Genomic DNA, 24301 nt, shown 5'->3' on the forward strand with positions numbered 1-24301 from the left:
GCAAAAGCCATTTAGTCTACTTCTAACCGTTGTTAAAGCGCTAACAGTTTCAGCATAGCGAAAAAGTTCAAGTCCAAAGTCTCCTCTGAGATTTAAGGCAAACTCTTAGCCTCAAGCCCCTGTACAAATGAAAAGAAAGTCAAACACTTCCAACATACAATGGCACAAGATAAAGATCACCATACCAAAAGGTACGAATAGGGGGATAGAAAGGAATAGGAACAAAGCAAGACCAAAATCCAGAAGGGCAAACATTAAATCCTACAGTTCTATGTCCAGCATCCCTGGAAATCTGTGGCAAGATGTGAACTCCAAAGTGTTTGGCTCCCCTTGCCCCTATGGCATAGTTTGTAGCTCCCATAGCCTCTCTCTTGGGTCAGCTCTGCTCCCTCCTTGCTGTTTTCCTCAGACGATTCACATTCCTGGCTCCTCTAACTTTCAGAGGCCTTCACTGCACCTTTGGGTTCATATTTACAGCTTCACACACTGCCCTCTCAGGGACACACTGCCTGACATCCCAGTCCTTCTTCTGAAATCTGGGTGGAAGCCTTCTGACCTCACAATTCTTGTATTCCACATGCACCTAAAACCAGTATCTCATGTATAACACCAAGGTTTGCTGCCAGATGGAGCAGTAGCCAGGCTTCCTCCTCTCTTAGCTGAAGGGGTTGCATGCCTGGATTTCTGAGCACTATGAACCCAGCCTTGAGGAACAAATTCTCTAAGCCACCACCATTCTGGACAATGATGCTCTGGGGCTCTCTTCTTACAGCTGCAAAGGGTGGAGTCCTCCACTGGTTCTTGTTATGTCCTCAGGACATCTTTTCTGTTGTCCTGTTCCTTTTCAGCAGCCAAGTTTTCCTCTGCTCCATCTTTGCAGTCTGCAACATAACTGCAGCTTTTTTCTGGCCAAACTCAGAATATTTTAAATCATTCTGCTGGGCTTGTTGATCTTGATTTTCAACATAGATCTGGCTAAAAGTCCCCAACAGTAGTCATGCCACTGTCTCAGCATTAGACTGCCTTGAAATTTCTTCTGCCAGATTATTCTGCCACTTTTAACCTCAGTCTCAGGCAAAATCTCTGGGCATAAGCAAAATGCAGAGATTTTCTGCCAAAGCATAACATACATGATCTGGAGTCCAACAGCCAATGCAGTCCTTCATCCCAGCAGAAACCTCCCGAGCCTGGTCTTTACCGGCAGGGTTTCTGTCAGCCTTCTGGTCTTCTGAGCTCTTACCAGCATCTCCCATCAATTTTGGTTCACAGCATTCTAGAGCTGTTTTTTCATCCAGCATCTCCAAACATTTCCAAACTCTCCCTGCAAGCCACTTCCAGAGGTTTCTGAACCACATGGTCAGGTACAGTCACAGCAACAACCCCAATTCTCTGGTACCAAAATCTGTCTTAGTTATTTTTCATTACTGGGACAAAATACCCAACACCCACAAGTTAAGGGAAGAAAGGTTTATTTAGTTCACAGCTTGTAGAAGTGTCAGTCCATAATTGGCTGGCTCCAAGGCAGGGGCATCACAGCGGAGAAATAGTCCATGGCATGGCATGGCAGGCAGAAGACAGCAAGCAGCAGAAGCAAACGCCCTACTTTCTGTCCCTTTATATTCCATCTCGGCTATAAGCCTGTTGATTGGTGCCATCCATACCCAGGGTGGGACTTCCGTTATCCATACTCTTCATCCCAGTATCACACCCTTAATCCACATTCACACTCTAGTCCAGCCACCTTTGAAACTCCCCATCTATGAGCATTTTGGGGAGACATCCAGATACAAGCCAAAACTAGGTCTCTCCCTTTCTTTTATGTAGTCAATACTTTGCTTCACTGGATGACCACCTGCATCTTCTGTAGGCCCCAAGAATCCAGCAGTAGCTTCAGCTCTCTCCACTGTGTTCTATTTGCCTTCACAAGTATATTTTTTTGGAATAAGCCCTTAGATAACTTCCTATTTGCTTTCAATATTTTTAAAAAGATACAATTAGCATTGGCAAAAAGTTAAAAGACAAAAACAGATAGAAGCTGTGAGTTCTTGAGTCCCCTTCAGAATCTTTTTGGGTGAAGGTTCTGAATCACATCTTCATCTATATCCATTCAAAGGTGAAGGCATGCCTGGAAATGCTGAAACAACTGGTCTCCCAGCTGCCTTTCATTTTTCAAATTTTTGCTAGAGACTCTTTGGTTCTGGGAGAAAGTTATGTGAACAGCAGGCCAGGGACATCTTTTCCAGGCTATGCATGTGGAGGACCTCCTCCCTTCCCTAGCTCCAGGTGGAATTGAATTGGGATGTTTTAAAGTAAATGCAAAACCCAAGTTGCTGTTTTTCCTAGGACCCAATAAATGTGAGGCTATGTGCATAAATTAAAGGGAAATAAGACTGTTTTCCCTAAGACTGACAAGAAGCTAGTTGGGATAGGACTAAAGGAGACAAGTTCCTAACTGGGAGGTCGGGAGACTTCTTAGCATGCTGAAACAGAGTTGGCTCTCAGCGTCTCCTCTCAGGAGAAAACATTCTTAAGAATGTTTTCAAAACACAAAAACACATTTTTCTACAGCAAACACAATTTTTAAATAGCCTGATTTTTCTTCTTACTCTGTGGTCAAAGACCCGTGAGACTCAAGGCTGCTTCTACCCATGGGCTACACATGTCCAGTGACTCAAGAGTCCCCCTAGAGGCAGAGGTAAATTCTGTCACCCCTGGTGGCTTATGACAAATCATGATGTTTAAGTTTGGAGTAAACAGGTCTTCTATTTATAAACCCTTCACTTAAGAACAACAACAGACACAATAGAAATAGGTCAATTATACAGCCCTAAGATACTTTCATGACAAAGAGCACCTTAGGAACTTCGTGAATACCAAACCAGCACTCCAAAAAATTTTACACAATATCCTAGGAAAAGGCAATAAGGAGCACAACCCCAGGAAGCCCATCAGAATGAATTCATCAGGCATGACAAGAAATTAAATACAAAAGGGGAGAATCCAACAGACAGAAAAAGTCATGACAATGATAAAAGTCAATATGTACCAGTTATAACCATCAATTTTAATGGTCTCAATTCACCAATCAAAAAAAAATACACTGGCAGAATGGGTCAAGAAGCAAGATCCAACAATATGCTGCATACAAGAAACACACTTAATTCAAAAAGATACTCATAAACTGAAAGCGGTGGAAAACAATACTCCATGTGACAGGAACACAAGAAAAAGCTGGAGTAGCTATCCTCTTTGCAGATCAAGTGAGTTTCAAATCAAAATCTGAAACACTTCTGGTCTCGAGAATTTCAGGTAAGGGACAGTCAACCTGTATGTACAAATCTATTGTGAGTATGTGTTTTCATTTCTCTTAAGTAAAAACTTAAGAACAGAACTGTTGGTTCTTAATGATAATACAAGAAATTTCTATATTATTTTCCAAAATGGTTTTATCATTTTACATTCACATTAGCAGTATTAGAAAGTTCTAACTGGTTCACAACTAAGCTGACATTTGTTCTTTTAAAACTTTTAACTTCATCTCCCTAATGAGTGTATAATATGATCTTGTTATTGTACTGATTAGTATTTTTCTGATTCTAGTGTTGCACACATTTCCTTGTGCTGTACTGCCTATTTATCATCTTCTTTTGTCTACTTTTTAATTGGGTTGTCTATTAATGAGCTGTAAGAGTTATTTATATATTCTGGTCATAGGTTATATGTATTATAAATATATTCTTGTTAGGGACTGCTTTTCATTTTCTGAATGATGTCTTTTAAAGTTCTAAATTTTGATGGAATCTCATTTATCAATTTTTTTCTTTTATACATCATGTTTTTTCCATCCTAGGTAGTTCTTACCTACCCTAAATTCATGAGCTTTTTCCCTTATAATTTCTTCTTAAAGTTTTATAGTTTTAGTCTTTCATATTTAGGCTCATGGGTCCTTTAAAGTTATTTTTATATATGGAAATAAAGGGTTGAGGTTAATTTTTTATATATGGATACCAAGTGTTCTAGTACCATTTGTTCAAAACATTATCTTTTCCTCTTCTCTTGAAATGAGTTTATATTCTATAAAATATTAATGTTAAATTATCTTTCAACACTCAGTGGAACATATATGTGTGGTTCTATTTCTAGATTCTCTGTTTTATTTCAATGATCTATATGTCTTTTCTTACACCAACACTACCTTGATTACTGTAGCTTTAGAGGAAGTCTTAAAATTAGGTAATAAATGTCTTTCAACACTGGTTTTTTTTTTTCTTTTTCTTTTTACTTTTCTAGGTCCTTTGTACTCCTACATAACTTTTAAATTTCAATATCTAATTCTTCATTTATAGCAAGTATACATAGACCTGAATTTTTATATATACCTTGTGTTTTGTAATCCTGTTAAATTCAAATACAAGCTCTAGGGGCTCCTAGAGATTTCTTAGTATTTTCTCTGTAGATGATCATTTCATCTACATATAAACATTTTACTTCTACTTTGCCAATCCTGTCCTACTTGTGTCATTTTATTGCCAGCCTATTTTGGTTTGGGCCTATGTTTCAAAGTTTAATGGACAGATGAAGAGTAGACATATCTGCCCTTGTTCCCCACCTTAAGGAGGAAGCATTGTATCTTTTCCATTCATATAAGGCATTTTTGCTGGAAGTATGGAGTACGTCTTTGATCTGTTGAGAAGGTTCTGTTCTATGTTTATTCTCCTGATAGCTTTTACCATGAACAGCGGTAGAATTTAGTCCAATATTTTTCCTGCAACTACTGATAGGATCCTGTGGCTTTTTCCTTTCCTCTGTTAAAATGATTACTTTTGGGCTGGATCTTCCAATGCTGAACCAACAGTACCATCCCTATAATAAAACCACTTACTACACACTGCCAAATCTGACTTCTAATAGTTTGTTTTGTTAAACAAATTTTTATTTATGTTCATACTTTTTTCTTCTATTATCTTTATCCAGTTTTAGTATTAGCACAATACTGATTTCCTAAAATGAGGGGAGAAGTGTTTTTCTGCTTTAAATGTTTGATATAATTTATCAGTTAAAATGTGTATGACCCTGTTGTTGTCATATAGCTAGGTTTTCAAGCTAGGATATACTTTCTTTAATAGGTGCTATTCAAATTTTACATTTCTTCCAGAGTCAGTTTCATGAATTTGTCTTCCAAGGTACTTCATAGAAGTTGTCAAATTTATTTCAAAAACGATTTTTGTAATATGCTTTCTATATCCTTTAAATTCTGTAAAATCTGTGTTAATGTCCCCTAAATGTTGATACTGTAATTTTTTTAAATGTATAATTGATACTGTGTAATGGGAAGAAAAGGCCTAAAAGAGTAGGGGAAGTGGGAGGGGTAGGGGAAAGGAAAGAAGGGAAAAGAAAAACTATGAGAAAAGAAAAAAATAGAATCAAAGTCTTTGTAAATAGGGCAGGGAGGCCAGGGAAATGGGGAAAAAATAAGAACCAAGGTGCATCATGTAAAGGTACAAGATCCCAATGATGAATGTAACTGTATTTTATACCTGAAATGTACCAATAAACTTAATGGGAAAAATTTTAAAAAGAAAAAAAAGAAAGAGCGACTTGATTCCTCTTGACTGCAAGAAGGGAGAAATGAGTTCAAGAAAGAATTGTTAAACCAAAAGGAACCAGAACTTCAAAATAATTCTCAGCTTATGTACACTGCAGAAAGTGAGGTGCATGTTTGCAAGACTTCAAAGGCTTCATTTGCTTTGTCCACATGCTGGATTTTAGCATTTTCAAGCAGTGCCTGCACTTCCCCCCAATCAAGCACTATGGGGGAGGTGATTAAGCCATCCCTGTGTCCATGGCTGCATGACTTACACTTTATTCACCTTTATTGGGTAAAATCACTTATTCACTGTACTCGAAGATGAAAGGTTACATTTGTGGGTGGTTGGGGAAGGAGAGAAAGGAAGTTCTCAGCCCACAGGAAGACTATTCACACTCACTGCCAATGAATGTGCTCCCCAAGCCCCGCCAGAGGTGAGATGCTTGAAATTTGCCTTTGCCTTTTTCCTCATACCTTTAAAGAAAATAAAGAGCACTGACTTCCAAGCATATGCAGACTTCTCCTTACAGACTTCAGCGTTTCAGCTACAAAAACATTAAATACAAATGGGAAACTTGCAATGTAACTGATCATAATAGGATGGGACACAAAACAATGGGACTCTTCCTTCGGTCACACCTTTCTCCCAGTCTTTGCACGATGGTGGCAATCAACAGGGACGCTTCTCTTTCTTCACTCTGAACACAGATGCATCTATATTACTCCAAGGTCCAGAGAGAAACACCACTCTACTAAAAACTGTTAAGGCAAAACTTAACCAGCACTTGCATTTTCTCCTCTTTGTCATTGATCTTTCTGGCTACCAGCTTCATGATGTTTCAATGATTTCAGACTTAAAACATGCTTTAAAATCTAACAACTAAAGCTTTTGCTCAGTCATTTCACCTGTTGTTCTTTTTCTGGGCTAGTTTCATCTGTTCTTCAAAAAAATCTTCTAAATAAATAGTAGAAACACCGTTCCATTTCAGTCTCATTGCTGTTTTGATTGATTCATGGTTGGTGCACTGGTTCATCTGCGGAGCGCTGACCACTTGGTAATGTGAAGATGCAGAGGGTCAGCAAAGTAGGCTGCCAAGAAGAAAATACCTGGAGATTGCTTGTAAGAGATAAGGGTTATTAAAGTACTGACAGGAAAGGAGAAAATTAATTGAGACTCACTAGCACAAAAAGAGTACCGTTGCAGCAGGCACAAGAGGAAGACCTCCAGGATATGCTCAGAATGTCCAGTGGGCTGGGCTAGTTAATCACCAAAAGTCCAGGAGCAGCAGGCAGGACAGGAATTTTCCCGGGTCTGATGGTGGTAGGCCAGAGAAGAAATCCCCTCACAGGTCCAAGGGACACAGTCCAGACAGAGAAATCACCAGGGAACTCGAAGTGTCCAGGTGTGGCCATCCAAGACTCTAGAACTCCATAGTGCTCTGTTCCACTCTGTTATGGCACAGAGGGGCTTTTATAAATTACAGAGCAGTGATGTCCTCAGCTTGCTTCATTCTGTTAAATGACTAGGTTTCCCAGAGCAGCTGATGTCATTGGGGTACAGGCAGAAAGGCAGTTTGTAAAGACAGAGAGCACTGGTTTGCTCAGTAACACAGAAATATTCCAGTCTCTGTCCACCTACAATGGCTCTGACTTGGCAAGTCTTGGGAGTGCAAAAGAAGTGTTTCAGGGACATGGTGTTAAATGCCCTAATTTTTCTGAGGGACCAATAGATTCCATATTCCACAAGCCTGAAAGCCCTTACAATCTTATCATGCCCATCTGCTGCTGCATCCCTCAGGCAGCACTTGCCACAGTGTAAGTACAAAGAGCGACAAAATGAGCCTATCTGTAAAAGTGAGCAAACTGAATAAAACAATTCCCCAGGGAGAAGGAAGAAATTTTAACCAATTACAAATAAGAACAACTCTAAGTTTATCATTAGCAGTAGCATGGGTTTGTAACATATGCAAAGCTAAATACACATTATGAGAATTATGTATAAAAGAAACACATACATTTTGACTTAGAAGGGCACAGGAGCCTTTCTTTTTTTAAATTGATTTTATTGGTACATTTTAGGTTACAATATAATGACATTCATCATTGGAAATTTGCACCTTTACATAATCTCTCTGGTTCCTGTTTCTTCCCCCCTTCCCCTGTCCTCCCTTCAACCCCTCCATCCCTCCCTATTTACAAAGACTGTTTCCATTTTTTCATTTTCTAATGTTAATTCCATTCCCTTCTTTCCTTTCCCCTCCCCCTCCCACTTCCCCTTCCCCTTTGCCCCTTTTCTTCCTATTTCACATTGTCTATTATACTTTTTAGTCCTAATTCACACTTTCAGTTTCTCAACTAGAGAAACTATTCGGTATTTACACATGTGTCCTATTTATTTCACTTAAGAGTATAGCCTCAATGTGCAACCATTTAGCTATAAATGTTTCTAGTTTTGCAATTTTTATGTATGAGTAGTACTCCATTCTATAAAACAACCACATTTTATTTATCCAGTCTCTAGTTGATGGGCATTTGGGCTGCTTCCAAGTTTTAGGTATTACAAATTGTGCTGCTATGAACATGGGTGCACATATATCACTGTGGTATGATTCTTTTAATTCTTTGGGGAAGATCCCCAGCAGGAGAATAGCTGGGTCAAATTGGACTTCCAGTCCTACTTGAGGTATCTCCATACTGATTTCCACAGTGGTTGCACCAGTCTACACTCCCACCAGCAGTGGAGCAGGGTTCCTCTTTCCCCACAGCCCGGCCAGCATTTGTTATTGATTTCCTGATAGCAGCCATTCTTTCTGGGATGAGGTAGAATCTCAGCATTGTTTTCATTTGCATCTCTCAAACGATCAGTGATGTTGAACATTTTTTCATATCTGTTTTTGCTATTTCAACTTCTTTGTCTGAGAAATGTCTGTTCATTTCAGATGCCCATTTTTTGATTGGATCTTTAAATTTGGGAGGTCTGATTTTTTTAAGTTCTTCATAGATTCGAGATAGAAGACTTGTTTGAGGAACACCAAGTGAAAATTTTTTCCCACATTGTGGGTTGTCTCTTCACACTGTTGATGGTTTCTCTTGCTGTGCAGAAGCTTTTTAATAAGGAGAGATGCCACTTGTTGATTGTTTGTGCTAGGTCATGGGCAACTGAGGTTTTGTTCATAAAATCTTTTCCTACACCAACATCTTTAAGAGTTCTACTTAACCTCTGTTCCAGCCAGGTCAGCGTTTCTGTTTTAATATTTAGACATTTAATCCATTTCAATTTTAGTTTAGTGCATGGTGAGAGATGTAGGTCTAGTTTTAATCTTTGGAAAGTTGAAACCCAATTTTTCAGCACCATTTTTTAAGAAGGCTATCTTTCCTCCAGTGAAGGTGTTTGCCTCCTTTGTCAAAGATGAGGTGGCTGAGTATGTCTGGGGTTGTTTCTGCATCTTCTAATCTGTTCCACTGGTCCTCAGGTCTGTTTCTTTCCCAGTACCATGCTGTTTTTATCACAGTAGCTTTGTAGTAGAATTTCAAGTTGGGGGTTGTGATACCCTCTGCCATGTCTCTGTTAATTGCTTTTGCTATTCTGGGTCTCTTCCTGTTCCAAGTGAATTTTTGGATTGTTTTCTCAAGGTCCATGAAGTGTGCTGCTGGAATTTCAACTGGGATTGCATTGAATCTATATAGCAGTTTTGGAAGTATGGCCATTTTCACTATGTTGCATTTTCCCACCCAGGAGCAAGGGATTTCTTTCCATTTTCTGATATCATCTTCAATCTCTCTTTTCAGAGTGCTATATTTTTCAGAGAAGAGGTCTTTGATTTCTTTTGCTAGGTTGATTCCTAGGTATTTCAATTTTTTGGATGCTATTGTGAAAGGATTTGTTTGCCCTATTTCTCTCTCAGTGAATCTGTTGTTTGTGTCGAGGAAACCTATTGATTTTTGCATGTTGACCTTGTATTCAGCTACTTGACTGAATTTGGTTATTAAGTCTAGAAGACTTTTTGTGGAGTTCTTGGGGTCTTCTATATAGAGTATCATGCCATCTGCAAATAATGACAATTTGACTTCTTCATTTCCTATCTTTATTTCTTTCTCTTGTCTAATTGCCATGGCTAATGTTTCCAAAACTATATTGAACAGGAGTGGTGATAGTGGACATCCTTGTCTTGTTCCTGATTTGAGTGCGAAGGATTTCAGTTTTTGACCATTTAGTATGATATTGGCTGTTGGTTTTTCAAAGATGGCTTTTATCAGATTGAGGTAGAGACCATCTATTCCAATTTTTTGTAGGATTTTTTATCATAAATGCATGTTGGATTTTGTCAAATGCTTCTTCTACATCTATGGAGATAATCATATGGTTTTTATTCTTGGCTTTACTGATATAGTATATTACATTTATTGATTTGCATATGATGAACCATCCCTGCATCCCTGGGATGAATCCCACTTGGTCAGGATGTATGATCCTCCTGACGATCCTCTGCATTCCATTTGCCAGTATCTTATTGAGGAGTTTTGCGTCTATGTTCATTAGTGAGATTGGCCTATAGTTCTCTTTTTTTGGTTAGGTCTTTCTCTGTTTTGGGGATCAATGTGATGCTTGCTTCCAGGAATGAATTCGGGAGTACTACTTCCCTTTCAATTTCATTGAAGAGTTTCAACAGTAGTGGCAGTAGTTCCTCTCCAGTCTTGTAGAATTCAGCAGTGAAGCCATCAGGACCCGGGCTTTTCTTAGTTGGTAAGTTTTTAATTACATTTTCAATTTCTTTGATTGATATTGGGTTGTTTAGAATTTTTAGGTCATCTTCATTCAACTTTGATCATTCATATGTATCTAGGAATCTGTCCATTTCTTCTGTTCCATCTTATTGGCATCTAGGGTCTCAAAGCAGGTATTGATGATCCTACTGGGTCCGTTGTAATTTCATCCCTTTCATTCCTAATTGCATGGATTTGGGCCTTTTCTTTCCTTTTTCTGATAAGGTTGGCTAAGGGTTTGTCAATTTTGTTGATTCTTTCGAAGAACCAACTCTTGGCTTCATCGATTTTTTTGTATTGTTCTCTTAGTCTCTATTGCATTGATTTCTGCTCTGATCTCCCTTCTATGAGCTTTGGGTTTTTCCTGCTCTTCTTTTTCTAGAAGGTTGAGGTTTAGTATGTGGTTGTTTAATTGGGCTCACTCTGTCTTCCTAATGTGAGTATTCACTGCTATGAATTTCCCTCATAAGACTGCTTTCATTGTGTCCCATAGATTCTGATATGTTGTATTGTCATTGTCATTCAATTGTAGGAACTGTGATTTCTTCTTTAATTTCCTCTGTGACTCATTGGTTATTCAGAAGTGTGTTGTTCAATTTTCATGGTTTATGAAATTCTTGTGGTTTCTTTTGCTATGGATCTCCAATTTCATCACACTATGGTCTGACAATATACAGGGGATAACTTCAATTCCTTTGCACTTACTTAAACATGTTCTATGTGTGAGTATGTGGTCTATTTTGGAGAATGACCCAGCACAGGAGCCTTTCTATTTTGCCATTAGCCGCCCCAGATCACCAAACACAGCAGACCCCCGCAAAGGCTTAGCTTTGCCCATTATTTCCCACATCAAAGGAAAGACATTGTATTTGGTATCAAAAGAAAGGGAATTTAGTTCAAGTTGATAAGGTAATAGTCCCACTGTGCTCATGAGATTTCACCCATCCACAAACAAGTTAAGATCTGCAATCGCCAGGGACAGGTATATTAAATTAGGCTGCAGTTGACTTGAGATAGCCGTCTGGTTTGGGCAGAGTCCTTTGTGATAGTAATCATTCAGCACTTGTGCATAAGAACCCTTCCTTTACAACCTCTGGGTTTTGTGTTGTGTTAAGGCTGGCACAAGTGATGCCATCTTTCTTTTGCCAGTTCTCATGCTTCCCTGATATATTCCCTCTTGTCTTCTGCAGACAGTGCTACTCAGTTATCCAGCTGTTGCATTCATTTAGTTCCTCATCACCAGAATGTTGCTCCAGTTGTTGGTCTTATCTGGTAATACATTGCAGAAGTGCTTGACATTTGAAAGTCAGTGTCATAACCCTTTTGGCCACATTTGAGCATCAGTGAGGTTTAGAAGGAGGAATTATTAGTCTACACCTATCTAGAGTTCATTGTTAAAGTCTTACATGTTTTTGCACGTTGTGAACTATATCTTAGATCTCTGTGTTAGGAATTATACTTCTGTAGTCTTGGAAGAGATGATAGCCACAAAATTTCAAAAGGAAAATTCCAAACAAAACCTACAAGGGCAAAACAAATTCAATTTGTGTAACAGTTTTGAACAAAGAAACAATTTTTAGTTATACCACGCTGACCAAAGATAATCAAATAACCAATATGTCTGTAGTACTTGTCATGGTCTTCAATAAGTCTGTTTGTAAATGCTTCAGAGAAGAACAAAAAATGTGAGTGACAAAATACTGGAAACAGCCATGGTTAGAATTTTGATGAGAGTTCAGCAAGTGACAATTCAGTTACTTTATGTTACACAATATTTTCAGATATCACAACTGACATTATATCAAAACCAATGTGCTCTCCTTTGTTTATAGATGTATTCTTTAGGTGACTATTGTATAATCCTATAAGTTATCAAACTGGCACCTTTTTTTTTTACCGGGGATCAAACTCAGGACCTTGTGCTTGCAAGGCAGGTGCGACACTACTGAGCTAAATCCCCGGCCCCAAAGTGGCACTGTCTTTAACAGTTCCACACAGGTTAACATCACTGATAGAAAAATTAATAGCATTAGGTTTTCACAACTTTAGGAAACTGTGCTGATGATCACAAATAGACTTATTACCTGATATATGGGTGAATGGATATTCAGTCAAAGCAAACAGATGTTGTTGTAGTCAGCAGGATTCAGTGAGGGAATATATTAAATACAGGACACATAATTTATAAGGTTATTTCATAATTACCCAAAGAGTCAAATGCAAAGGAGTCCAATAGATTAACTGCACACTAGAAGCCCAAAGGATTCAACTGAAAGCCTAGATCACAGCAGTTTCCCCTACACAAGTCCAGCTGAAGGTCTAGAGTCCAAGGCAATGTCCTCCTCGAGGCCAGCCAGTGGCCTAGAGCCCACAGCAATGTCTCATGTTTGTCCATATTGAGGATCTGCACCTGGAGGGCCCAAAGGCCAGTGGTGGAAGCCAGAAGACCTACACTGGTGAGATGAAGGATTTTTGCCACCAAGCTGAGGGATCCGCATTGGAGCCAGGAAGTGATGCTCACAGTGAAGATCAGAGCTCCCCTGAGGAGAACAGCAGCCATCCCCAGCAACAGTGAGGCCTGAGCTCCTGCTCTGATGAGAGCATCCTAGTTTGCATCAGGAAAACCATCCACAGCAAGCTCTCCTACCAAATCAACAGTTCAAGATCTTCCCCTCCAGTTCTCTTTTTATGGCTATTGGCAACAATCTTCAGGTGGTTCTTTCATGCCCAGACCACACTGATTCAGTTCAGCTGGGCATTACAAGTTGACCATTAGTCAATCCACCACAGATGTATAACAGGTTTTAGAGGGCAGGACTATCTAAATGGTGGATTTTTCCCATATAATCAAAAACTAACACCAGTAGAAAGCATGAGAAGTTATCTTGCAAAAAAAATCAAAGAAATCTTTGTTTCCTAGGCCAGTTCTTGTAAATTTTACTTTATTTTTTTCTTTGGTACCAGAGATCGAACTCAGGACCTTGTGCTTGCAAGGCAGGCAGCGGAACCACTGAGCTAAATCCCCAGCCCCTTTGTAAATTTTATTAAGAGCTGATCAATGCTAAATATAGAGAATAACCCTTTAAATAATCTTTGTCACCAATTTAATCATGCATACAAATTTCATTTTCTCGGTTTCATCCTCCACAAACCTTCCTGGAGGACTTCTAACTTTGCCCTTACCTTTCATTTTTCATTTTGCAACAACTTAGTCACTTTACTTCAGCACAAAATCTTAAATCCTTCCTTACCAAAAGTATATCCTCACATTTGTAACTCTCACATACACACCACCACCTCCTCTCTCTCTCTCTCCTCTCTCAGGTTCCTTTCTGTTGTAAACTTGCAGCTGCTTGGATTTTTTTAAGGTCTCTTTTCTTTTTCTTTTTTTTCCCTTTGGTGTCACAGATGTTACATTTCAGCTTGGACTAGCAAACCTTCAAGCCATTACGTGACCTTGAATAACAAAAATTGTCTCAACACAGCCAGAAAACAGCAAAAAGCCAGTTATGATTACGGTCTAACAACTATCCCAAGCTAATCCCAAGAAATGTGGCAGGCATGTCAGTTAGATGCAAAAATATCAACTTAAACCATAGGACTCAAAAACAAATTTACTAAATGTTTCAGCCAAGGTGTAACCCAATGGGCTGTTGTTAATTCCTCAAAGACTTACTGGAAGGAGGGCTTGTTCTCCCTCTATGGCATCCAACCAGAAGTCAACACCCTACCCCCTGCCACCCTCAGGGCCCAGTGCAGTCTGCAGCACATGGCCCAATAGCAACCTTTGCCCTTGCGTCTGGCTTTGCACTGTCACCTACTCTTCATACCAGATTGGGCTCAGGATCCAACTTGAGCTCAGTCTAGTAACCCAGCCCTCCCCCTCTGACTCCATCTTCTGGGCAGTGTCCATGTTGTCCCACTGTCCTTCAGAGAGCACTGTCCAGACCTTCTCATCCTTGTAAACTTACAATGTCCCTGTGACTTGGCAAGAGTTTTGGGAATGCAAAGGGGCTTTCCCAGGATGGGTGTTGAATGTTCTACTTTTCCTCAGGGACAATGCAGGATATTCTTCCAGTTGCCCTCTCTATGAAGAGTATTTCCTACTTAGTCCAGAGTCTCACCACAAACATGCTGACCATGAGAAGAGAGATGGGAAACAAGAAGTAGCCAACACCTGGTGTCTGAGCACACTTCCATCCCTGCACCTGCTTACGGAGGCCCCAGCAGTTCTCATCTGGCTGCCCTGCCCTCCCTTACCTCTACATGAAGCAGAGATGAGTTAACTTTTCCCTGAACTGCCTTGCTATTGTGGTTTCCAATTGCAATTATTTCAGCTAATACTGAATTAATGTCTTCCTTCCTTGTGACCTTGGGAATCTGCCCTTGACCTCTCTTGACCCAATCTCCCTTTCTGTTCAATGCCTTTAGTTCCTCTTTTTCCCTTCTACACTTTTCTATACCACTGCCTTCCATTGCCCCTTCTTCACTTACACAAGACTCATTTATTTTTTAAAAAATCAACTTTTATAGTCTTGAAAGTTGAAGGCTCACTTTAGCTTAAGAAGATATTTTTTTATGGACCCTGTTGAAAGTGCCTTTGAGTATGGAGATTCAGACTCAGCAGGGAAAGGCCTCCAAGCCCCCTCTCCCAGCTCCTCAATCAGTCCCCTGTCCTCCTGACCTCCTCCTGGCTCTTTCTCTCTTTTCGCTCCCTCCATTCAAGAGGTTCTTCTTTCTCTCACTTTCTCACCTGAAGGTCAGCTAAGAGATGACCCAATGATGGACTGCTTCATTCCTTTGAGAAAATGTTTATCAGGAGTGACCTTGCTACCTCCAGCTTTGGACAACTTCTTCACACCTGGCTAGTAGTTCTTTCTCCTTAAATTTCCTCAAAGTCACCAGTGCAATCAAACTCTCAACACAGAGAACTCTGTCCCAGTGCTGTTGGCACTGATGGTCACCAAGTTTTCCACTGACACTGTGACATAATCAATAGCAAACATGTCACAGTCCTAGAACTTCAGATCACATGGGAGAAACGTACTCCATCCCAAGGCGACTGGCCTTCTCTCAGAAGAGGGTTACCGCAATGTGAAATAAGAGGCTTAGGAAAACTGCAGAGTTTTGATTCTGATCTCACATGTTACAGCAGGGAAACAGCAGGAAGAATAGAGGTCAGTGCCTTACCCTTCCTAGCAAAGGGGCTCCTAGCAGTGCTCCTTCAGGTGCCTTCCAACTTTGGAGTGCCCTTCAATTCATTAGACACTTGTTGATGATCTACTGCATAAAAGTCACATTTCTGAGAACCCAGAGAAAAACTTTTCTGCCTCTTTGTGTCTGTAATTTAATGGGGGTGGGAGCTTAATGAAGATGACATCAGTACCATTAACCATGAGCTTCTTTCAGGATGGGTCCAAGAAAAGATAATGTCTATTGAACACTTACGTATGTACCAACTGCCTCACACTAAAATATTCTCTGGCTCTTCAACTGTACAAAAACCAAGAATCTCCTCACCTTCTAAGACTGACCTCAATGTAATGGATAGACAAAAATCAGAGAAAATTAGCAGTAAGTTCTTCCCTCAGTAGGAAACTTAGGATTTTGTGTTTCATGGTTCATAAAGCTCTTTCACGTCATTTTGCCTCATTCTCATGCCAGCTCTTTGTGGTCACCTGAAAAGGTAGAATTATCCTCCTTTTACAAATGTAGAAACTAATGCTTCCAGAGCCTAAGGTCAGCAAATTGGAAAAGGAAACTGTCTTTTACCCAGAACGGTCTCCTAGTTCCCAACCATCTCCACTCCTGCACTGAGTGGCCAGTCCTCTCCCTCACTGCTCCTCATCAGAGATTTCCCTGACCTAAAGTAGGAAATTTCCATCCTCTTGCCCCCACTACTGCTGTCTCCTTACAGCATTAATCATAATTTGTTATCATTTTTTAACCTTTTTTTGTCTGTCTCTCTCCCCAACAGGGCTACCTGTTTCATTCACGCAAGTTTTTTCTCTACCTTGTTGGCCATTCAATTCCCGAGCCTGTCACCCATCCTGGCACAAGGAAGATGCTCTGATTAATATTTGTAATCTTCTCATGTCTAATTCTGTACACTCTTTGACACTGTCATTCTTGAGAAATTGTTTCTCTGTGTGCTACTGTATAACCCTAAAATGGACTCTTGCCATCATGACTTGCAATCTTTAACTTTAAAATCTATACTTTCAGAGCAGCATGGGGACCTTATCAACAGGAAGTATGGTTTGTTCCTACAACGTCAAACATTTCGGGTCAATGGACAATGCCTGGTGAAGTCACGATACTGTTAACTACTATTATGATATCTGGCTGTTCTGACTATTCTGCACATAAATTAATTCATGAAACCTTCACAGCATCTCAGTGGAGCAAGAGTGACCTATTTGACAAATGAAGTTGAGGCCTGGAGGTGCACTTCGGGCCCCCAATCCTTTATAGATCCATTCCAAAATTGTTTCTTCAAGGACGTGGCACCCTCCTCTGGTAACAATCATGAGCCTCCTGTTTGGCCCAGAAAATCTGCCATCAGGATCCAGTACATGTCTTGCCTTGGAAGATTTGTGGGCCCCCCTCCAAAGGAGTGTCTGAAACTGGGATTGCTTCCTGCCCCTGACTTTCCACCTGCTATTGCAACCGGGGCCTGGAGGCTGCACCTTAGCAGGACCGCCCTGCCTGTAATGTGTTGAGTCCTTCTGAGGGACTCCAAATGGGGACTCTCCAGGCCGGACACAAAATGGCAGCTGGATCCGTGTCCTGAAGGGAACCTCCTGCCAAGCTTTGTCCCACTGGCCCTGGGGCTGGTAGGAATTTGATGGAGTACCTCACTCTGCTGGGCTATCTTTACACATGGCCCACAGAGGTCCCTCTTGCCTCCTCTCCGCCTATCCCTCCCCTTTTTCTGTTGCTTCTTTGAATGCCCTGAGCTGCTCCAGAAAGCCTGGGGTGAGCAAATTTCAGAGACCCTCTGGGACCCTTCTGGGTTTAAAACAGAAATCCTACAGCCCTTATCCGTGCCTTCCGGAGCCTCCAGACCCCTGCTCATCTCCTTTACTCTACCTGTCCGCCCTGCTGACTTCCCCTACCTATTACAGATATAAAACCTTGCTTCTTGCCTCTCTGAAAAGCACAACTCTTGCCATTAAAAAAGAGAGCTTCTGCCTATCTTAGGCCCCAACAGACTACTGTGCTGGCCCTTCTGACAGCATATGACAGAGCTGGCCTCATTTTCCCTATGAACACTCTCTTCCTGGCCCTCTTTCTGCTACTGTTCCTTAATTGCATGCATTCTCCTCTCCAAAACCATCTTTCTTAATTCCCACATCTCCAAAGAGCACTGCCACTTCTGTAGCCCAGCTGTTTACTTTGATTGTAACCTCCCCGACTTGCACCCCGTGGTCCTCGAGACAGAAAGTGTGCCTGGCCAGTTCTGCATTGCCTCGGGCTTCTCCGTGTCAGCCCCTGGTCCTCAATCCTCTCCTGCTGCCAGTGAATGTGATGGAGCCCTGCTTCCTCAACCCTTCTTCTTCCCTGCTCTTGGAGAGTGACTCTGTGCCCTTCCTAGGAGATGTCCTTCCCCTGACTCTCAATTTGGAATGAAAGAATTGGTTTGTACAGTTGTCACCCAAGGCAAACCCTTGCGGAAGGAAAGCCAAGAGACTCAGTCAAGGCCACAGTGACCCCACACCTGCCTGGTGCCTCTCCTGCTCCTATGGCTGCACCCTCCTTGGAGACTTCCTGCTCAGCTCCCAATCTCCTAGGCCCCTCTTGACCCCATGTTCCGGGGCCCCCAAAGAGCTCCGCCATCGTGGCTGTGAATGTGTTTGCATCTGCGCTCTTGGCCATGTCAGGAACAGTCCATTGAAACTGGGGTAACTAGGCTGAGGGCTCCTCAGGATGGCCATGTGTGCCTTGAAACTTGGTGAAAAATTTGGCTAGAAAATCAAATAACCTCACACTTCTGTGTGGTTACTAGTTACTAAGCTGGGTCCACCCAGAAGTCTTTTTGATACTGCTCCTTGGTGAGCTCATCCAAGCCTGTGGCATCACTGCATATAAGAAGATGATTCACCAAGTTCTAGCTGGGGGTCCATACATAAATATCCCCTCCTGTCAAAGCCACCTCAACTCAACATGCTCAGATTTAACTTAGGATCACCCCTAGCAGACAAGCCTTCCACTAGCACTTGCTTTCACCATGACCCCCTTTGCCTCCATCTGGGTTATATTTCAAACTGTCTCCCCCAGGACCCTCCATTACCCAGTGGCCTCTTCAAAGGTCTCTGCTCTAGCCTTCTCTTATACCCATTAGTGTCTTCTCTTTTAAGAAGAATCCAAATTCGACCATATTTCCTCTGCTCAAAACCCTTCAATGCCTCCCCTTGTATGGCTCCCCAAATATTCTAGCATAAATGTGGCCTACTACCTCTTGTAGCTTCTCAGCTTCCTTTCCTGTCTTCTGCTGGCACTCCTGTCTCACACCCCTCATTCCTGCCAGCTACTCTCAAAACCTGTCCCCTTCACACAGGCTAACAGACCAAGTGCTCTCAGAGCTGCAAGTCTGTGTCTGTGACCGTGACACCAGTACCAGTATCCCCAATACCTGACTAATGACACCAGTACAAGTATCTCCAGTACCTAACTAATGCCTGGCACATTGGTGTTCAGCAGCCAATAAATGAATAGGTGAATGAATGAGAGAGAGAAAGGAAGAGTAACCAGAGTAGGCATCAGAGCTTAAGGCCAGCTCCCAATGAAATGAATCTTTAACTCCCATTTCTTAAACATCTAGGCTTTATTATAGACATAATAAAAGAGGAAACCTCAATTCTCTCCCACTAGAGGCAAAAGTCCCAAAGCTGGAGACATTGGCGGGGGGGGGGGGGGGGGGCATGGGTTCATATTTCTTAGAGCTAAATGCATTTGAGACCCCAGGGCAAGCCATGGTAAAGGATGTATTCGCAGTGTCTGAGCCACCAGCATTGCCTTCCCACCTCATCCAAGGCAGAGCCCAGCCCCAAGAGTACAGATGCAGAGGTGGAATTCACAGCCACGGAGTGGGAGCTGTTTGGGGTCAACTGCAGCCGTGGGTCCTGAGGTGCTTAGGGGCTTGGGCCGAGTGCACCAGCAGGAAGAGGAACACGGTGAGGGAGGACCTGTTTGGATGGCCATGCATGCCTTGAAACTTGGTTAAGAATTTGGCTAGAAATGCAAAAACAACATGTAAATACTTTTTTTCATTTTACACCATTGTATTACACGTGTATATGGTGGCTCCTTGTTCAGAGACTTTTCTTACTCGGCAGTCGTCTCTGTTTTTAACTGAGAAAGAAAAAAACGCTCATCTGTCAGCGGGGCCGGAGTGGCCGGGCCGGGGTCCTGTGGTGTCCCTTCCTGGCCTCGCCCCCTGCGCCCCCTCACCTGCCCGCCCGCCACGCCTGGGCCGAGCGAGGGGCAGCTCTTCTTGCTCTAAGCCAGGAGTCTCAACTGACAATTTTTTAATTAAGGGAAAAACCCCATTTCCAACCTTGACGTGCTCCAGGGCCCCTGCCCCTCCCATGTCCTCTGCTGCTGCTCATGACAATACGATGGCTTACTGTGCTACTTGAGAGCTATTTTTATGTAACTATTGTATGCTTTCTTGTTTATAAATGCCTGATTTTAAAAAGGGGGAAAAAGAAGAATTTGGCTAGAAAACCAAATAGCTATGCGTCCCTGTGCAGTCTACGTAAAGGCTGAGCGCACCCAGAAGGTGAAGGCTGAACCCTGACCTGATGAGGACCTTATATTCTTTCCCCCCAGTTGCAGACCCAGGGCACCAACCACAAGAATGTTAAGGCTGGAACATTCTAGTGCCAGTTAAAACCAACGGTTCAAACTGAAGCCCAAGGCAGGGCACAGTTCACTGGCCAAGAGGAGCCCAAAGAGGGAGATGCCCAGAAGGCACTGTAGTCAGTCAGAAAGGCAGACGGGACTGGTCAAAGTCACCAGGGAAAAACAGAGCGTGGATGGTGGGGCACAGGAGCTTGAAGGATAAGAAAGAAGAGCTGAGGGTCAGGGTATTTGAGGGGCTGAGGGTCCAATGGGGCCCATGGGCTAGAAGGCAAACAGGTGGCCCCTTTCCTGGCCCTCTTCCTAGCCTCTTCCCTCAGCCACAAGCTGTTCCTTTCAGAGTTTGTCTGTGTCCACAGAGATGAGCTGATGCTTTGAAAAGAGTGCTCATTGCTCAACCGGCAGTCCAAGCACATCTATACGTTTGCATCTATAGGTGCAAACATTAAACCTATTCATTCATCTATTCAACAAATACTTACTGAGTACCTATCATGGGCTACACATTAGGTTTATGGATCCAAGGAGAAAGATAGAGCCTGACTGGTGGAGATTATAAATAATTCTGTAATAACTCCATAATACTTTCTGGGGATAGATGTCTTAGTAGGTGGATATATATCTGGTAGCTGAAAATCCTGGTCTTCTCTATGAAGAATGGAATTGAAATCTGAAAGATGAGTGAGAATTAGCTGGTTGAAACGGGCAGGGGAAAGAGTAAGGGCTCCAGTGTTATAACAATAAGCAATAAGTAAGTTCTTGAGCAGTGCCTAAGTACGGGAAGAAGGGCTGCATGTTCAAGATGCCAAATAGCAAACCAAGGGGCAGACACAAGACAAAGCATGCATGCTCTTAAGGATCTTGTCAAATGTTTATGCCTGCGGTTTACTCTGAATTTTTCTGGTTTTGATGCTAAAGACAAAGACATAAGCTTCTAATGGCAAGGCCATAACAGAGGCAAGTTGAGAAGGTTAGACTGTGTCTAAATGTGCACATCACAGGAAAAGATGAGTGTACATGTCATCACAGGGAATACCAAGCCTCAAGGGAGTCATCGGACATAGTCCATCTTTATTAAAGAATCTCTCTACTCTTCCCCAGTGGTGTCAATTACAGAGAAGAATTCAACAGGTATCTCAGGCACAGAAACTTACTAAAGGTTAAATCATGTTTTGAGCAATGGAAGATCTCAGCACAGCTATGTTGTGTATGTATGTATATGTGTGTGTGTGTCTGTGTGTGTGTGTGTCCATCATTCTGCAAATCAAATCTATATGGGGATATAGAAGCAATGGATGGTTATCCCATTTTACAAGTGAAAAACTGAAGCTTAGAACAGGTACCTGACTTCCCAAAACTCACAAAGTAGAAAGGGTGAGAAGGAAGACTACAAACTGTTCTAGCTCGTCTCACTACAACTTGCTTCTCTCTAAAGAACATGGCCTCGATGATGCTTGGCACTGCTGTTTGATAAGACAATAAGAAAGATAAATACACCCCTCCAAAATGAAAAATGCATTCTTGTATGCTTATGAGTTAGATAGGATATTGAGAGGATATATACAAAACACTAGATAAATTACTGGTCTCCAGGCTAAAATGAGTTAAAGAATTTCCTGAAATCACAAAATGAAAACAAGGAGAGAATCATTGGGGAATGAAGCACATGACCATTTCAGTTCATCCAGGTACCATTTGGAGGTGCAACACTAATACTTGGAGGTTATGGAGCTTGAAAGCTCACAGTGAAATCCATCTGGAAGACGAAATTTGCACGTATTCAGAGAGCTGTCACCCTTACCTCTCCAGATTGCAGCAGTGACGTGACCACCACTGTGGAAGCTATGTGGCAGTGGGTGGGAAGGGGAGGTGTGGTCTGGAAGAGACTCTGAGAAGGGCGGCCATACCACCTTGACTGAGGACATGAGCACTACAGCCGCTACTCTTGCCTCACATCTCCGAGGCGCTCCTGCTCCCCAGTTGACTCTGTGACGAGCTCTCCTTGGGGAGCCCTGTCCCTGACTCCAGGAGCTCCACACTAGGCCCCTAGCAGCCCCTCTAGCTGAGCTTCTGCCCCATGCCCCGTCTACCCCCAATCCAGCCAACAGCACCTATCTCCTTTTCCCTCCTAACAAGCAGCTCACTTCCTCCACCCCACTCACATCTGAAGCTCTAATATCCCAAAGAAACAGAGCTTCTCTGTATCGGGAGTCCATTGCAGCTGGACTTTAGAGCTTCCTGAACCTGCCAGGGCACAGGTCTCCCAGCTTAGGTGCTGCCAGCAAGATCCCTCTGCAAATGTTCCTGGTGGCCTCTCAGTGCTAGGCAAGTCAAAGAGACTGCTGGTGCCTGATGGGGATTGGAGCAGGATCTCTCAGACCAGTTCAGGTTCCATACTCCTGGAAAGAAGGGAGGGGAACAGGCTTTGAGTATCTCAGTGCACGTTTAGCTCATTCCTGTGTAACACACAATAGGGGAAATCCACATTTGGGGAGGAATGTGGACAGAGGAAGGAAGCCCTCTGCCTCCTTGCAGTTAAGCTTTTTCAGACTCTTAGCATTCCCTTTGGTCAAAGGCAGGATTCTGGAGGCTGCTCCTCCATGCAGAGCTTTGGCCCAAGAAAGTCTCCCTGAGAGGCTCAGCCCACATCACTGCTTAATAGCTGTCTTCTATGCATCTCATTTCTAGACTTTTCCACCTACCTCCTTCCCCTTTCTATGGTCATTTCGAAGATTATGAAGAACGGACTGAGCCCAGGGTGCCTGGAGCAGTTCTGGTGAGGAGTGGAGGCCAAGGAGTGAGAGAAAGTCCAGTTCGGCTCACTGTCCCTGCACCCAGGACAAGGGCTGGTTGGCATCATAGCCAAGACAGAGCTGGGCAGTAGTTTGTCCCACATTTCCCCTGCAGAGAGAGGACCCACCTTTCAAATCCCAAACCCGCTTTTACCCAGAAAATCCTTTCCACAGCAATGTGAAAAGCATGAGGACTTTAATTGGTGGGTCATTTTATTAAAATGAACACATAAATATTTTCATCTACCATCCGGACATGCTGTGGAGGGGGAACGGTGGGTAAGAGAATGAGCTCTCCACACCTTGTCCCACTTTTTTGTCTCATGGCTGATCAGTTCTCCTTTTTTGGTCTGAAGAGTGATGGGAATCAAGAGGAACTTTCCAGTCCTTTGTTCTTATATTTTAAGTCCATGGATCAAGACTCACTCACCTTCTGCTAATCCCATGCACTGCAAGCCTTTCTCCTAATGCCCATGTTGTTCCCCTCAGCCCTGTACTGTCCCCACGAGGTCAGTGGCCCTGGTTAGCCCAGGTTCTCTGCCCTCTGTCTGGGCCCATACTGGCTCTCTGACCACTCAATTATGGCTAGTCTCCATCCGGATCCAAGACCAGCCAGAAGCCAGGTCATTGATGGAGTTGCTATTTAGCAATCACAGATGGGGCAGAAACAGGGAAGCGAGGAGGTGGAGGTAGAAGGAAGTGACTGGGAAGAAGGTACACTGGTTGGGTAAGTCCTAACCCTCTCTGCTCACAGCCCCCACTGATGCAGCCAACCCCCACTCCCCGCTGAGCTCTTCCCAAGATGGAAGATCGTGAACTCAGGGCCCCAGGTCTGTTGTTATGAACTGTACTACAGCTGCCCTTTAGAGCCTCCGGGTCTCAACTCCAGTGTCATCAGTAGGGTGAAAGCTGTCCTTCGGTCCAGCCAGAGGAATGGTGCTGAAGAAATGTTTCTGGATATTCTGAGGCTACTGCTAATATGAACAGCCAGGTCCCACTCAGCCCAAGGCCTTCCCCAAGGCACAGCGCCCTGTAGCAGCACCTCTGGGGGGACTCCTGCCATGGTCCCGGAGAGCCAGGCTGCAAGTCTCGAAGGGTCGTTCTTCCATCCACAGAGCCAAAGGAAGGAACAGGCCTTGCCCCGATGCCCTGCTGACACAGGCCCAGAGACTGCCTCTCCCTCATTGCCCTCTGAACTAAGGAACCCATAGGTGCACCAAAATCTCTAAGAAAGAGAATTGTCTGGCCTGGGTCTTTTTCTCTGAAAAGAGTATGTCTTCAAGCACAAATATTA

This window comes from Heterocephalus glaber, unplaced genomic scaffold (assembly GCF_053883595.1).
Source record: "Heterocephalus glaber isolate CG9 unplaced genomic scaffold, H.glaber_assembly_v1.0 deba00001531, whole genome shotgun sequence".
NCBI classification, from domain to species: Eukaryota; Metazoa; Chordata; class Mammalia; order Rodentia; family Bathyergidae; genus Heterocephalus; species Heterocephalus glaber.